This window comes from Mya arenaria, chromosome 6 (genome assembly GCF_026914265.1).
Source record: "Mya arenaria isolate MELC-2E11 chromosome 6, ASM2691426v1".
Classification (NCBI taxonomy): domain Eukaryota; kingdom Metazoa; phylum Mollusca; class Bivalvia; order Myida; family Myidae; genus Mya; species Mya arenaria.
In genome coordinates, this window is record NC_069127.1 from 48,860,759 (window position 1) to 48,877,702 (window position 16,944).

Here is a 16,944-nt window from a genome sequence, read left to right on the forward strand (position 1 = left end):
TTTTTTTTTTTCATTATCTGATATTAAATTCCTTTAAATTTGAAATTTTACCACCGTTCTATCTAAAATCATCTTACTACTCTGGGAGCTATCATATTAATCCTTTATTTAGTAAAACCTGTATTTAATACTATTGCAAATAACCATTCAAGGAAAGGAACTTTATTAGGTAATTCTACCATTCCAATCCTTTATTTTATATGTTTGTAACAAATGCTGTATTGTTGTTTTTCTGCATAATAAATATGTTTAAACTAATATTAATTTATCCGCAATTATCAAATGGTTATTTATTTCGCATTATTTAAGTCCCATCAACTGAAATCCAAACAAAAACCTGCGAAAGTTAGTAACACTTTTACATTTATTGGAATGTGTCGGCTGCAGATCAAACGGTACAATTTGTGGCGTCAGAGCACAAGCGGTGATAAGATCAAAGGCGCATGGCTATGGTTTGTATCTAATTTGGTCAGTCGGTTACCGTATGATCCCATTTGATTGCCTGGGTTTCGCTTAGGCTGGTACGAAAATACCTTACGATCGAAAAAATAATAAACAATAATCGTTGTCTGGGAATCTTAAAACAATGACTGAAATGTTTTAATTCACTATAAATATGAATGAAACTTTGATTGTAGTAATGTACGAAAATAAGATACGTAAAATAAATCCATATCCGCATTTACTTTGTTCTTTTATTAACCTACCTCCACTTGAAGGCCCTGTTTAAGGAGCTCACAGTTGACAAGAAAATCGGCGATTTTCCTCAAGCAAATCAAATATTTAGTTGATAAGTGACTGTTTGGCTAGAAGATTATCACAGATTTGTTGAAATTGAAGTGCTGGGTTTTCCTAAAAATCGATCACGACCAGCATTGTATACAAAAAACACCAGATTTCATGGGCAAAATTGGCTGGAAAATACGGTAGTCGATTAGGTAAGGAAATGATTTCAGACAGTAAACAATACTGTTTTATCAGACATTTTGTAAATAAGGAAACAGGTAGATATAACATAACTGATTTGATGCAACAGAAAATTGCATGATATGGAAAGTGTAAAAAAAAAAAAATCCCGACCTACTGACACTATTTTTTTCGCCATGTTACCGTAAACACAGGTATTTTTTTTTGGCCTTAATCCAGTTCGGAGCATGATCATGTCAATTGTGGTCAGCCGTTTAAGCTTTATTATTTTAACATATCTGGAACAAAACAGATTGGTATCTTCTAAGACAATTAAATAATTAGTACAATCAAGAAATCCTGTTTGTGGCCTTCATTAAAAATTAAAATCACTTACTTGTTGACTGACTTACCCTGTGTAGTCAACAACGTTTTCTGTAAAATTACTAAATTGAATGTCAGAGTAGTCTTTTTGTATTGATTTTAATTAAGAAACAATTAGTGGTTTACTAATGAGAGTTTTGCGGAGGATGTTTGTGGTATTAAAAGACACTTAAAACAACACTTAAATTCCCATAACAGACATGATCAAGGAATTCATCAGAATACATGAATACTCTGGGTGCGAATTAAACATATGTCAGTCACATTAAAAGAACATTTTGTCACACCATTTCCAGGTGAAAAAAAATCATTCTCAAAATGTTTTCAAACAAATTTTTCACATGCACAACCAGTCATTGAAATTAAACTTTGGATGAACAAGCCTGATTTCCAACACTAGTGCTTGGCATCAACATTCTTAACTATATATAGCCCAGCTATATAAAATCCAGAATTTGAGCAAGCCAGGAAAGCATTATACCAGTGCAGAGAATGTTGGCTTGTGACCACAGTACAACGAAACACCCCAGCAGGCACAACAACGTTGAAGCAACGTTGAAACAACAGTCATCCTTCAACGTTGAGAAAAGGTTGAAATATGGTTGTATTTGAAAGTTGTATTGAATGTTGAAATGAGGTTGAAACAACGTTGAAATGAGGTTGAACCGGCGTTGCAGTTTCAACATTGAATAGACGTTGCAGTTAAACCGCTGAAGGGTTAAGGTAAGGTGAAAACTATAAAGAACACAGTTCTGTTTGGAATTACATTTATACAGTATGTACATGTACATGGTAAAATGAGTTTAAATTTAACAAAAGATATAATTTGCCAATGTCTCCTCATCCACGGCCCCACCAACAATGCGATGCGCCACCTCTTCTTCATCCATGCTGAAATGTAAAAGATTAAAACAATAAATGTAAATAAACCATGCTTTATAAACATAATAGGGGTTTTTTTGTATCCGAAATGTATGATTTTCAACAAATAATTCGTTCAAAAACATAATTTTTTTAAATTTTGTAAATAAATACCAAACGTACTTACTCGAATGGAACCGACTGTCACTTCCCACACGTAGTTAGCTTGAACTAATGGAATTTACGATAATTTTAAAGCTCTGCTGTTACTGATGATCTGCACAATCGATATTTTTTGAAACCTGACCGGAACTACGCAATACGCAAGGGCGCAACTCGTTTCAAACTTTCCAATTGGGGTAACTCTGTATTGCGGAAATGGCCATTCAGCCTAAAAAAGGAGTCTACTCGTCAAGCATGAATGGCTCTCTATAAAAAATTGAATGTGGAAATATTAATACAATCAGAACAGAATATCGATATATATTCGAAAGTCATGACAACATTAATATGACAACCATTTTTCAACCATCCTCAATGTTGAGGTATCGACCGTATTTCAACATCGTTTCAACATCGAAATATCGACAATTTTTCAACGTTGAAGCTTCGACGTTGTTTCAACGTTGAAATATTGTTGATCGATGTTGTGACCAATATTCAACTATATTTCAACATTGAAACAATGTTGTGTGCCTGCTGGGACATCTTGCAACGCAAAGACATATTATCCATGAGGTTTTCAACAACTTCAAAGGTCTCAGATTAATAATATCTGTCATGCTTTTTCCTTCCAGACAGAAAAATCCGACTCGAGGGCACCTGCTTTGCAAGGTAACAAGGCTTGCCGGCTTATCAGCTATGCAGCATGCCCAAGGGTCGGATTTTTCTATCAAAAACAGAAACACATGATTGATATTTTTTCTAACATACCATAAAAAAAAATTTTGGCGAAAAATATGGATTTTTGTACATTTAATCACAAAGTGTCAAGGAGTTTTTTCAATATCACATCTTTTAAGGGTTATTTTGTTTTGTTTGAAGGTCTATTTTTGTATTTAGTTAATGTTTATGGAACTCATTTATTGAAATCTCATAATTATGGTTACATAAAGTGAAATAAAAGAAATAAACAGTAAAACTTTACAGCATGTGACTCATCTGGCATCAGGGGGGTGCCAGATGGAATTTTCTAGAACGGCTTCAAATTTACCGGAAATGACTATCCGGTGAGCAAGAAAATTATATTCACAATATGTGAATAAAATAGCATGGGCAAAACACTAGATAATGGAACAAATACCTTTTAACAATTACCAATGATGAATCTATAACAACTTTCCCTATATCATTCTGCTTTCTACTTCTCATTCAGAAACACTTTCTGTAAGACATTATAGTGTCCAAGGCGCCTGTCTTTTTAAAGAACCCTGCTCTCTTATCAATTTTATTTATTCAGCAAACTCCTTAAAAATGCATTAAATTTGATAATCAGTCATGTATAGGATCATAAATATTAAATGACGACTACTCTTATCACAATTTCCTATCCCCTCAAAAGATGGCGCCAATGTGATGCTTTTCACGTGAACAAATTGCATTTCCTTAAAAGTTTGGATATAAAGTAAGCATTTTTAATTTATGTCAAAGGAATCCGAAAATAATAAACCCACAAAAAAAAACATGCATGTCGATAAGGGCATTTTCTTCCTATAGGACATTTTTGTACAGTATATCCAATGAGGAGAGAAAAAGAAACCCTACAAACTAAATGAAAAGGCATTAGCAGCATTGATTTCCCTTTCAATAAAAATTTGTCCAACATAGTCTGAACTACAAATGCATATACTGGCATATGCCGTAGATCAAATTTTGTAAACACAATAGGCAAAATGCCTCAACAACTCCCAAATGATAAAAATATGCAGTAAATGGTGGTGTTATTATAAATGTTAGTGCTCAACATTATATTTTGTCCAATGAGACGACAGATTCAAAACTTCCAATACATTTATTTCAGTTAATCAGCAGTTAGCATTTAATGATTTTAATAAGGTGAAGCAGTAGAAATAAACAGTGACAGGCCCATTAGTTTGTAGTTTACATTATATAATATAGAGCACTTAAACATCCTTTAATATTGTAAGCATGTTCTTAAATGTTTATGCAATGGTGTCCAATCAAACTATTTATATAAAATTTGTAAGTATACATACTTTAGATCTTAATCCATTACTTTTCATGTCAATGATAAAATGCATTTCTAGCCAAATTTTATGATCAATTACTCACAGATTCTAAAAGTTTTAAACTGGTCTGAAATTGACATGCACATGTAGTAATATATATGTTTGACTCAACTTATAGTTAACTATTTAATAAGACCTAGGTTAAAAAAAATCTCAAATTCTTGAAAGGCTACATTATCATGGATTTGCAAGTTATACACATTTTCAAAAATACATTATTTCTTTAAAAGGTACATAGTTTTGAAACAACCTGTTGGTTTAGGTTTAGATCATCTGATGGAAAATTGAAAGGAATACAAATATATTGCATATTAAGGAAAATATATATACTACGATTAAAGGGACTAGACACCAGATGGTTAAAAAATCTGCTAATACAGTATCATTTCCCAAAAACAAGCCTACCATTGTTAATGCAGGCAAGTAGGAGGCCAAAAATACATCATTTTACATGATTGAAAGAATCAACTCTCAAGTTGCTGTCTCATCTGTTTCCCTGTTTAAAAATAGCCCATATTGGTTTCCCAGTTAAAATCATATTGGTTTATGAGTACAAATAAATACTATGCTACTTTTAAACTAACTGGGATAGATGCATGTGTCGTAAGCGATGTGACAGACATTAGTAAGTAAGATCCAATATGTTGTATAAATAACACAATGGTGTCAATTTCTGACATGAAAGTTTTTTGACAATGTTTTTCTTGCAATGGTATTATCTGGTGTCTAGTCCCTTTAACAACGGATTTACTAGTATATGTTAAAGTAAGATTCAATGTATAAATAACACAACGGTGTCAATTTCTGACATAAAAGTTTTTGACAATGTTCTTTTTTCTTGCAATTGTATTATCTGGTGTCTAGTCCCTTTAACAACTGATTTACCAGTAAATGACTTTTGATAGTCATTGTGTGAAGTGTTTTTCAGCTTGATACAATGAAAGTTTGCAAAGCAAGCAGAATACTAAAACATTAAATACCTTAGGTGACAAGTCATACAATATTACCGGTATGGGAAGTTTATCCAAGTGAACATGTATTTCACGATACTGATTTACCATTTCATTGTCATCATCATCTACTTGAAAATTTGCTCAAAATATTTTAATCTTCTGACAGTATCTAGGATTTGTTGAACTTACAATAGTGAGTAAATAGAGATTTTTGTGCAGTTTTGATAAATTAAATGGATTGATTAAAAGGTAACTGTTTTTATCATATAAACAACCAAAAACTCGTGACTTATCATTTTTTTATCTTTTTTACACACATAGGCTCTTTGTATTTGTTTAACATTTCTCTTAGAGATAAGCTTTATGCATGTGTTGTAAAGCACTGGTTTTATTTTTTCCAAAATAATTGACATGAATTCAGTTTTAAAAGGAATGTACTGTAAAAAAGAGTACTAAAAGATGGAACTCATTAATTAACAGCACAATCGTCATTAATTAACAGCACAATCGTCATGGAATTAAATAAGCATTCAGTTGCTGTTCATGCTGTTGCTTCAGCATCATTTCATATACTAAGTATTAAAATTAACTTGCAACACTATGTAATAGTTAGACAACATGAAGTAAGATCTTGTTGATTAAGAATGGGGCGGAGTGAGCATAGCAAACCAGCTCTTCTTAATAAAAGATATTTGGTGGTGGTGATGGAGGTGGTAATGATGATAATGATAATGATGGTGATGTTGGTGGTGGTGATGATGATAATGATGGTGGTGGTGATAACAATAACAACAATGATGTCATGATGATGATGATGATGATGATTATGATGATGATGATGAAGATGATGACGATGACAATGATGACTATGAGTTAAACGAAGCATTCTGTGTACATGCTTTGTTGCTATTTCCCTTAAGTTGAAAGGATCCCATTAATGTTTGATTTAAACTCAGAATGACCTCGATCCCTACTGGAAAATTTGCTCAAAATATGTTAATGTATTGTACCGAAAATTACTAGCATTTGTGGAACTTTAAATAGTGAGTAAATAGAGATATTTGTGCAATTTTGATAAATTAAATGCCACCAAATGCCACGGTGTATTTGGTGAAAAACATTCAAATACTCCATCAACTGCCATGTTTGGGTGCCATTTGGGGTAAATGATTGCCACATGGCATTTGTGGAAAACATTCCAGTAATCCAACAACGGCCATGTTTGGGTGACATTTGGTGAAAAAAAGGTGGAAAATGGTGAAAAGTAGATCATAGTCCTATTTTCTTCAGTTTTTCATCGCTTTACAATAAATGCCGCCTGTTCCAATACTCCACCAATCACCACATATTTCCCATGTCCACGCGCATCTTAAGGTTTTGCAGTTATGTTGACCTACATTAAAGATATTTATAAATAGAAATCATTTGAATTGCATGTTTTGAAAAACATCGGAAACAATCAATAACTTTGCAGCTTAGTGATTATTTAATATAGCATACTTATTAATTATAATTGTATGACCATATATTTTTGCTTTGCAAGTGTTCGGTATCTGTGCCCTTCATAGAATAAATTTAAGGGTGATAAAGTGTCCATAAAATGAATGGTTTTCGACATAAAATTGATGAGATCGTGAATTTGTACTTTAACAGATTTTGTCACATTAACCAAAGATGTTTCATACGCAATATTAACTTGCTACAACAAAAACTCTCCAAGATAATTGTGAAAAACCTCAAAAAGTGTTCAGATTTGTACATGAAGGATTTTCCAAATAAAAATATCATCTGTCCACAACGTACAATTTTTTGGAGTGTGCTTCATTACATCCCAGACACTTTTCCTTCTAGGTTTACTTAAAAAAAAAAAAAATGCAGATTGCACACATAAATCATGACAGTACACATCATGGGCCTGCTTTGAATGTCAGAATACCAAGTGACAATTTAAAGCGGCTTTTTTTTTATTTAGCCAAGTCTGCCATCCATTCCAAAAAGTGGCGTCCCTAACAACTACAAATCACGCAGTCAAACGAAGCGTTTTAGACTGTCTGCAGTTCTAACGGCCTTGCTCTAAGTGTTGCATACATTTAAATCCGTTATCACCAAAGACAAATGAGGAAAAGACTATATATATATAGATACCTATTTTCTGTATTTGTTTTCCGCTCCGAGGGGTAAAAAAATTCCTTGTGTGGAAAACGTAAATGAGAGTACAGTTCACTGACCGGAGTCCGGATTCTGGCTACACCGGGATTATAAGAAACATATTTATGAAAACGGAATGTTTACTCCCACTGTACCGTAGTTGAAATAAATTATAAATAATGTTTAATTTAATGTTTAAATTAAACTCATTTGTTTATCATGAAAATTAAAAAGAAAAAGAAAAAATATATATAAACACATCAATACGAGATGGTCGTAGTCTAAAATAATAGACGTGTTAAACGGGATTCTTCCAATGAAGGATTTGCCATATCTAAAATCGTAAAAAAATCTGTCAACGTACAATTATTTGGACTAGAGTCGGCCGGTGATTGAACCCATGACCTTTCGAAGGTCGAACTGTTGCCAACGTCATGGGATGATGCGCATTATATTGATTTACAGTACCATCAAGGTGCATTTCGAGGGGTAAAAGCGAAAAGGTTCGGTCGGTGGAATTACCGAAAACCCGAAAATCCCCGTAAATACCGAAAATCCCTTCCATTCTCTGAGGTATATAGCGTTTTCTTTAATACGCCCGGATTTACTACTTTATTGTGTTCGAATGTTGTATGCCGTAATCGTTGGAGGTTGGAGAGGGGTGGGGAAGCCTGTGGAGGGATGGGGGTTCTAAGTGACATTAAATAAAGAAGCAGATAGAACCTTTTCGCTTTCACCACTCGATATATTTTCTGTATGAATATGTGTTATTATGACGATAAGTTTAAGTCTAATAAATATTCGGTTCTGTTCCGTTCTGTCAATCATGAATCAAACAATAGGGTAACGTGTTTTGTTTCTGTTGTTTTTAACTATATGTATACTATGCAACTTATCATATATTTAAACATACATATATCTACACCTTGACCTAACAAAATATATTGTTTGACTGTCATGAACTCTTAGGCTAGTTATGCAATTACAAATATAGAAGTCAAAAATAGTAGGTGGCATTGATATTAACGGAGCCCCTGGTGTGACAAAAACACACACTTGTCTGTATTATTACTTATTTGTTGACGTTGTTATAACCACGGACCTACACATGTATAAACCATAGCTTAATAATCTATCCCTACAACAGACTGATATTTCGCCTAAATAGAAATAAAACGTATTGTTTTATACCGAAATATTATTTTGTTATATAACGAAAAACGTTCTTATTATGTGTGTATTCCATTAAGCGATACACACAAAAATACCATAAAATGTATGTTCATGTCAGTAAATACCGCAGCAAATATTCGTGAATCTTTTTCACACCGTAAATTCGCCACCCCATCCACTGCGGAGGATCTTAATATGAACTATTTATTTGATTGTTCATAATGATCGAAACGTTCCAAAATCAAAATATCATTTTGATGTCTCAGGCGAAAAAATAAACCGATACTTATTTGACATATGTATAATATATTGTTATTTTAGATTGAATATAACAGAATAAAACAATTAAAATAGTTCATGCAACTAATCTGCTTACAACATTTTCTGTCCTCAGATGTTGAACGCGCAACGTTTTCAGCTATCTCAAATTCAAAACGTGAACTATATGTTTGTAGCTTACTACCCATACATATACACATGTACATGCTCTGGATTGAAAATGACCACTAGAGCCATGCCAGTAGAGCATAGGCCCTCATGGACCTCTTGTTAAAACTCTTATACATATCAAGAGCATAACTATTACTTTAATAATCCATGCCACTCCTGTTTGAATAATTCAATAATTCTTAGATTTATATTCTGCACATCGTCAAATACATATTTATGAAAACCAAAATCATTTAAGAGTGTTATCAGTAAGAATATCCTTGATTACTATCAGCTAGTATTTCTAAATACAACACATGATACAGCTCTTAACAATATATTATTTGTATTTGCCAATTTCAACCTGGTCCTGTATTTAATTATCCTTACATACCTTCGGATATATAAAGGACATCTACCAAGTTCGCCATATACACTAGCAGTACTCGTGGCAATCTCAACTTGTAATAATCTTGCAAAATTTCTAATGAAAGCGTTAAATATTTCATTTGATTTAGTATAATCACATTTAATTCAATATAGACTATTCAAAGACATCAGACAACTGGCAAAATATATGAGGTTATAAATCATATTCTATTCATTAATTCATTTAAAGCCTTCAGATGCCTTATCTGCTAAACTGTCTTGGTTTAATGCATAATAACCAGTAGGTCTAGGTCAACATTTAACGAAAATAATATCGGCGACATTACCTCCCCTTGGCGTAAGCCAATAGCGTAGCTAAAATCGCCTGAGTATGATGACTATGATTTTAAACATGATTTAACATTCTGATAAATACTTATTTCGAATAACTTTCAATAATTTGCTTTGATTACCACAATTATATTAATTAAGCCAGGGTGCATTTCTATAGATAGCATCAAAACACTTCATCATATAGACAGAGACCCAGTGGTGGAAAACGGCAAAATATCAAAGTACCAGGGTCTGTATTGCAGAAGCATCTTAAGATATATATAAAATATTTTAACTTAAGTGTACAATTTGGAATTGTTATATTTCTTAAAAAAATCTTTAAAATGGAGTTTTCATTTCTAAAAACTTTAGTGTCCAAACTTTAAATGCCTAATATACACTAAGATTAGCACTTTCTACCTGTGGAATAAAACAGTTAAGGAAGCTGTTGAATTTAAGGAAAAGGTAAAACTTTAACTTAAGATGCTTCTGTAATATGACCCCAGCTGGCTCAGGACTGAAGCATTACCGAATCACCGATGGTGTGTTTTCTGCACGGTGCCAGATATTGGTGCACTAGTTGAGACAATGCTATTTTAAATCAGCAAAAACATTGCTCTGAGTCATCGAGCAACTTCCAAACGTTTTCCAAGCAAACACAACGAACGTATTAAAGGGACTGTGTCACAGATTGGCACCAAAAAAAGTTTTTTTCTGTAACGAATCTCAGGACAATTATCTATTAGAATGTGTTACGCTTTGATATCATAATTTTAAAAAAAGTACCAAAATGTAAAAAAAATGTGTCGGAGACCGGGTTCGAACCCGCGTCGCCAAAATTGAAGTCCGGCGTCTTGACATAATTAAGCTTTACACCTACCTCGGTAATATCACGTAATAAAACCGACTAGCCAATCACGCATAAGGAATGAATTCTACCTGGTAGACATACCCAGTAATTTTTTTAAATGGAGAAATACGAAATAACTGCTAAACTTAAATAAATTGTAAACTATGTGGTACTTCAGTTAGAAAGTTTCAATGCATTTTACACATTGATGCCAAGTCTATGTCAGTTTTCGACAATTTCCTTATTTTATCATACGTGAGACAGCCCCTTTATTAAAAGTTAATTTAGTAAATGTTGACCTTTGAATCTAATACACGTCGTATAAGACTCAGAATGAGATGATAGGTATTTGCGGTCAAATCTGTAGTGGCGGTATAATTTCGTAACACTTTTATAATAAGGGCTAGGGTATTTGTCTTCGTGGCAGTGGTAATGATGATAATGATGATGCTTTAAGTGTATTTTTTCTGCAATATCGGTATAAAAGAGTTATAATATATTAAGTGTTTTCAGATGTATTACCGGAAAAAGGTGCCAAAACATGAGCGAGTCCGATAAGCTTATTTTAAACGTAATGGTTTGCAACAATAATTGGTATCCTTGTAATGTTGAGTTGATGCTCTAAAATAAATTGCTCCGACTACTATTACTGTTACTAAACTATTACACAATCAAAATGACGCTTACTGCTGAACTTCCAAGAATCGCTTGCAGGGAAAGCATGGCGTTGCGGACGCGGCTCCGGTCTCTGTTAAAGAATCGCTGGTCGGCACGTGCGGACGAATTGAACACATTTCTCGCAGCAAACAAGTAAACGCAACATTCGAAGGATTGTGGCCTTCTTCATGCGGCTAAAGACATACGAGGCATTTGGGCTCTGCTTCAGGTAAATAATGTTTTACCAATAGAAATTGCAATGTTCAGTACAGAATTTTAAGAATAATCTTTTGTTATAAATCCATGTACTTTGGCACAGTTCATTCCAGTTAGTCACACGGTCTATTGTATTATAAAACGTCCAGACGGAGAGGAACGACGATTATGTCTTGGTCCTCGTCCAGAAGGCGGAAGGCATTGATGGTGACGTTGATGCTACGCCTTCCGTGTCCAGACGTCAGAAAGTATACGCCAAACGCTTTAGGTGACACGTCCGAATTATGGAATAGGAATATACTTCCACTGTTTATTAACCATTGTGGGCAGAATAAGATTTTGATCGAAAATTAAAAGCTAGCGTCCGTGAACCTAAAACAATTATATGTCCGTCGATATATTTTCCCCAATATCTTCGAAAAGTACGACCACGCGAACTTTTCATATTTGTGTTACAAATAGCATTGTAAACGTATGCCAAACTTTTCATCACCTTATTGCAAAATCACGATGGCGATATTCGCGACATTTAATCTGTAAGTTAACTCAGTTTTGGACTGTTTTGCCGATTTAATTGGTCGTGGCAATATATTTGAATTTAACTTTCCTACGTTTAAAGCTATGTATCGCCGCATAGCAGCATCGCCGCATAAACGTGTTGTTTTTCGTTTATGCGGTGAATGACAACTTTTCAACAACATCATCTCAATCATCACCATCATCTCCACAATTGTAACCACCACCACCATCATTCAAACCATTTATTATAAAGCTAAAAAATAGAGTTCTAATATTTCAACAAAAACGATGGTGATGACGTTGATGATGATGATGATGATGATGATGATGACGATGATGATGTCCGTCCGTCCGTCCCGAAATCTTGTGACATTGGAGTCTCCAGAGTCACTTACATTTATTCATTGGTGTATGAATGATGATGGTGGTGGTTGTGATTGTAGAGATGATGGTGGTGGTTGTGATTGTGATTGATAATGATGATGATGATGATGATGATGATGATGATGATGATGATGATAATGATGATGATGATGATGATGATGATGATGATGATGATGATGATGATGATGATGATGATGATGATGGTTGTGATTGTGGTGATGATGATGGTGGTTGTGATGATGTTGTTGATTATGATGTTGATTAAGATTAGGGCGTAGCATATTACTGTCATTTTGAAGAAAAACGGGAAAAGTAGGCAGGCAAATTGGTCAAATTTTAGGTAATATTTTAAAAGTTAAGCCAAAATTGAAAGTTGAAAATAAATTATTACTCCCCTTTGAGCGTTCAAATCTACATGTTCTTGGTTACAAATGACTAGTGCATACAAACACAATCAATGAAAGAAAGACGTCCATGATGACCCTATATCAGTCATCTGAGTCCTCTTGTTCAAGTGCCCAAAACTAATGTTGTGTTGAAAATTTTGGAAAAAATATCATTTTCAAAAGTTTTTCTTTTGTTGCCCTGGTAACCAGAGATATACGCTAATCGCCCAGAAGTGAATAAATTTCACAATCGCACAATTACCAGTAGTTCTTGACATTGAAATAATTCTTAGCTCATCTGAGCACGAAGAGCACATATTGAGCTGTGAGGATTGTTGGATTTCTTTTGTTTGTCCGTCGTTAACAATTGACTTTTCTAGAAACGTTTGAAATGACGTTGAAAGTGCGCATTGTCAAGGGTACATGCCCGTCAGTCTGACAAAAAGGCGAGAATATAATTATGTTACATCATAAAACGATTCAATTTTCTGATTGTCGAAAATGACGGTGTTTTGCGTTGTCGTAACATATATCGTCGCCATTAGTCGCACCGAACGTCATTTCAAACGTTTTCACAGAAAGAGTAATTGGTTTGGTTCACATTTAAACCGATCTTACTAAATCTCTGTCAGAATTTACGTCTCAAAAAGTCTGGTTCAAAGCTTGGTTAAGTGGACACAAAAACCTTAGTCCGATCTTGATGAAACTTGATCAACCACTAGTGTACTGGTATGTGTTTTAATTGTGTGATTTTTATGCGGCGAAAGTGTTCCTTTTTGCCACATAAGAAAGTACTGTTTATGCGTTGAAAATCACCGCATAAACGTGGTCGATTTCGTTTATGCGGCGATGGTGTTATGCGGCGTTACAAAGCTAGACTCTCACAGATATACCATTTTTACAACTATTTTATTGTTTGTCTTGGAAAGAGCATTTTTTGCGTAGATATCTGCAAACCAATGATAAAAAGATTGCTGACAAGAAATTAGATCACAGATTTGCATATTTCCGTTCGAAAATTAATGTTTTATGGAAAAAAATACATGAAACATTAATTTTTGAACCTAAATATAAATATCTGCGATCTGATTTTTTGTCTGCAGTCTTATATCACTGTTTTTCATGGATGTTCGTAAGAATTGGCTCGTTTAAAGCCAAAAAAAAAATATGTCAAAACGTTCAATCTATGAGAGTGCAGCTTTAAAGTCTGAGTTTCCACGATCAAGTCGATTACAGTTCATTTATCACAAATTGAATTAGGTATTCAAGCAGTCGTTGTGGCTTCCTTGGAATAAATTTAGTTTATCGGAAACACATTGGCAATACCTTATATTTGTTGTCCACACATATGTGTGGGCCAATGACATAGATAACTAGGAAATACCGGAAAGATGTTTCAGCTCAGTGAATAGCTTGGAGTGTTAAAGAGAAAGAAGATACAAATCGACAATAAAAAAAATCGATGTACGGCACGGTTAACTATAAAGCAGTGTGTATATACCACGTGATAAATTGCATCACTAATGCTACGTCGGAACATTTTGCTTCGAATGAAGTCTTTAAAGAATAAACAAAGATAACTTCACTGTTTCTTCGTCATTTTTGAACAGGGTTGTTTTCAACTCTTTTCAGTGTAGCCACAAACTCGACACTCACAACATTAAATGCCTATTAATAATTACAAGTGTCTTCTGCCTCTTTACCACCAAAAATATAGTTTGAGAAAGTGCAGACTATATAAATTGCAAGCTATGGTTCCAATAACCGAGCTAGGTGGGTTTCATTTACAATTGTTTGAAAGCAATTATTTTAATTTTGATCATTTAAGTAAGAAACTATTTTTCTTTAATCTGTTGTATTTTTAATAACAAGGCAAACATAAGCAAACTCTTGCCAATGAGTAAAGTTTGATTAGTATATATTTCATTTTCTTGGTTGGGAATAGCACAAACATTCACCCATTTTTATATTTTCATTTTCTATTATTAAACCCCACACATGTGCGGGGAGGAAGGCTTCGTGGAGTTTGTTTCTATGCTGTTTCAATAATTCACCATCCGTTGCATACTATCTATTTATCGTTCCTCCCGGGTTAAATCCATTTTTTATGTAAAAAAAATGTATATATCATTTTAAAATACTATTTAAAAATTTAAAAGTGGCCCTGAAAAGGATCGTTTTCAATTTAATAATTTTGGTATAGTCTTTATGTTTATGCCAACATCTAATTACCAACCGGAAACGGTTTTAGTGTATCTTTTAAATTCACCCAGGATGATCAACCAATTTCTATTTTATTTCTCTGGTTAATAAATCCTTGGCAAGCCTAACTCATATTGTAACACCATAGGATGGAGTCTTTTACTGGGATTGGTTACATTCTCCTTCCTGGTTTGCCTGCTTACACAGCGACATTAACTTTATTGTCAATTAAATATTAATTTGTCATTTACCATCATGCTTCAATAAACCTGGGGCGGCCCCGGTGGTTGTTTTACACGGGGACTCTTAGATTCACTGTGCTACATATCAGCACCTTATTAATACACACATGATAGTGAATCATTAAATGGTGAAAACCCGTATAAAACCCTGTTCATGCAGCGATATCAGCGCTTTGATTAATGTATCATAGCACAGTCTACGCAGCATACGGAACCCCTAATTCTTCTTTTTTTTACCAGAGTTTGATTGGGAAGTTACTTTCTTAAAACAGTTCGTCAACCATTTTCAAATACGGCCGTCTGACGTAGAAATTTCAAAACATTATTTTGGAAACAGATTTGTCGAAGAGTTTGATGAAACTAATAAACTTATCAAACTCCGGTAATAAAAGAAGGCGGGGCTTTTTAAGCGGCATGGAAGAAAAGTTATCTTTCATTTAAGTCTTCATTTTAAGCAAAATGTTGCCTTCCGACGCAGCATATGAGACGTAATTTATCACGTGGTATTACTATACATCTGTCTGATGTACCTGGGTTATGTCTTTTTTGAAGTTTTGTTATCCATGTATCAATAGAGTAGGTATAGAAATATATTATATACTAGTATATTATGAAAAACAATCAACCTCAATTGTTATGGCATGATACTTAGAAACTAGCCCAAGTATTTTTCGCACGCACATTGACAAATATGGAAAAAAGACGAAACACGCTAGCTATCACACCGGGATATTATTTTACCAAATTAGTGTCGTCAATATGTGTGCATTTAGCCTTGACTGAATTTGGTTGATTCAATATTTAAGACACTTTTTATGTTTACGTTATGCATGATGTTAAAACCATGATTTACTATCGGCAAATATGTTTAGACATCGCAGTCACATTATCTTATGTAATTAAAAATCTAATTCCGTATGTAAATTAAAACTGATTGCTTAGGCCCCCCAAAAAATTGTTTGTTTAGGGTAACCTTCCCAAAATTTCTAGGTAGGGTAGGTAGGGATTTTTTTTTTCAAAATCTGTCGTTAGTTCAGAGTGTTTTCTTGCACATGGCAGTATTTCCTACATTACAGTCATTGCCTGACTTTGTTTTATCATATTAACAATAATTCTGATTATAATCTGCATTTATCCGCCCTTCGTAACTCTCTATTCGCTAACGAATATTCTTTTTGCTCAGAAACGGAAAAAAATAGTTAGGGTCGGCGCATTTTTATAGGTAGGGTCGGGTTTCCCGAAACGGACATATTTTTTTTAGGCCTTATTTTACTGTCTAAATTATGCTTTAAATTACTAGATACCAGGGGCGGTTCTAGAACTTGGGGTTAGAGGGGGGGGGGGGTAACTTAGGGGCGTTATCTTTTGACTTAGTACGCCCCTCCCTCAGAACCGAATCATATTTGGTTTAAAGAGTATGTAGTATTTTTTTAAGAATTTCTTGTCCGAAATGGTGCATTTTATGCGTATATTATAACTATTTTTCCTACTTCGAAATAAGAAGTTAACTTGGACGATTTTAGGGGACGCCGAAACGTTAGTGGATGCCATAATCTGGTCAAACGATTTCTATAAGGGAATCAAAGCAAACTGCTGTTTCGATCAAAAAGCCACAACGTTGGGTTTTTTCCTACAAAGCCGATGATGGAATAAGCAACGCTAAACAGGAACTTGCTGAGGGCA

At 34.0% G+C, this 16,944-nt stretch overlaps 1 protein-coding gene across 1 annotated transcript in view; it reads right to left on the reverse strand.

Annotated features, from left to right (window-relative positions):
* The window catches only part of LOC128238911 (potassium voltage-gated channel subfamily KQT member 1-like), an 82,067-nt gene extending 74,520 nt beyond the window's left edge, over window positions 1–7,547 (reverse strand). Inside the window, exon 1 of the mRNA XM_052955226.1 lies at window positions 7,499–7,547. The gene's annotated coding sequence lies outside the window, so the exon portion shown is untranslated. The remainder of the gene's footprint in view (window positions 1–7,498) is intronic.
* Between the last annotated feature and the right edge of the window lie 9,397 nt (window positions 7,548–16,944).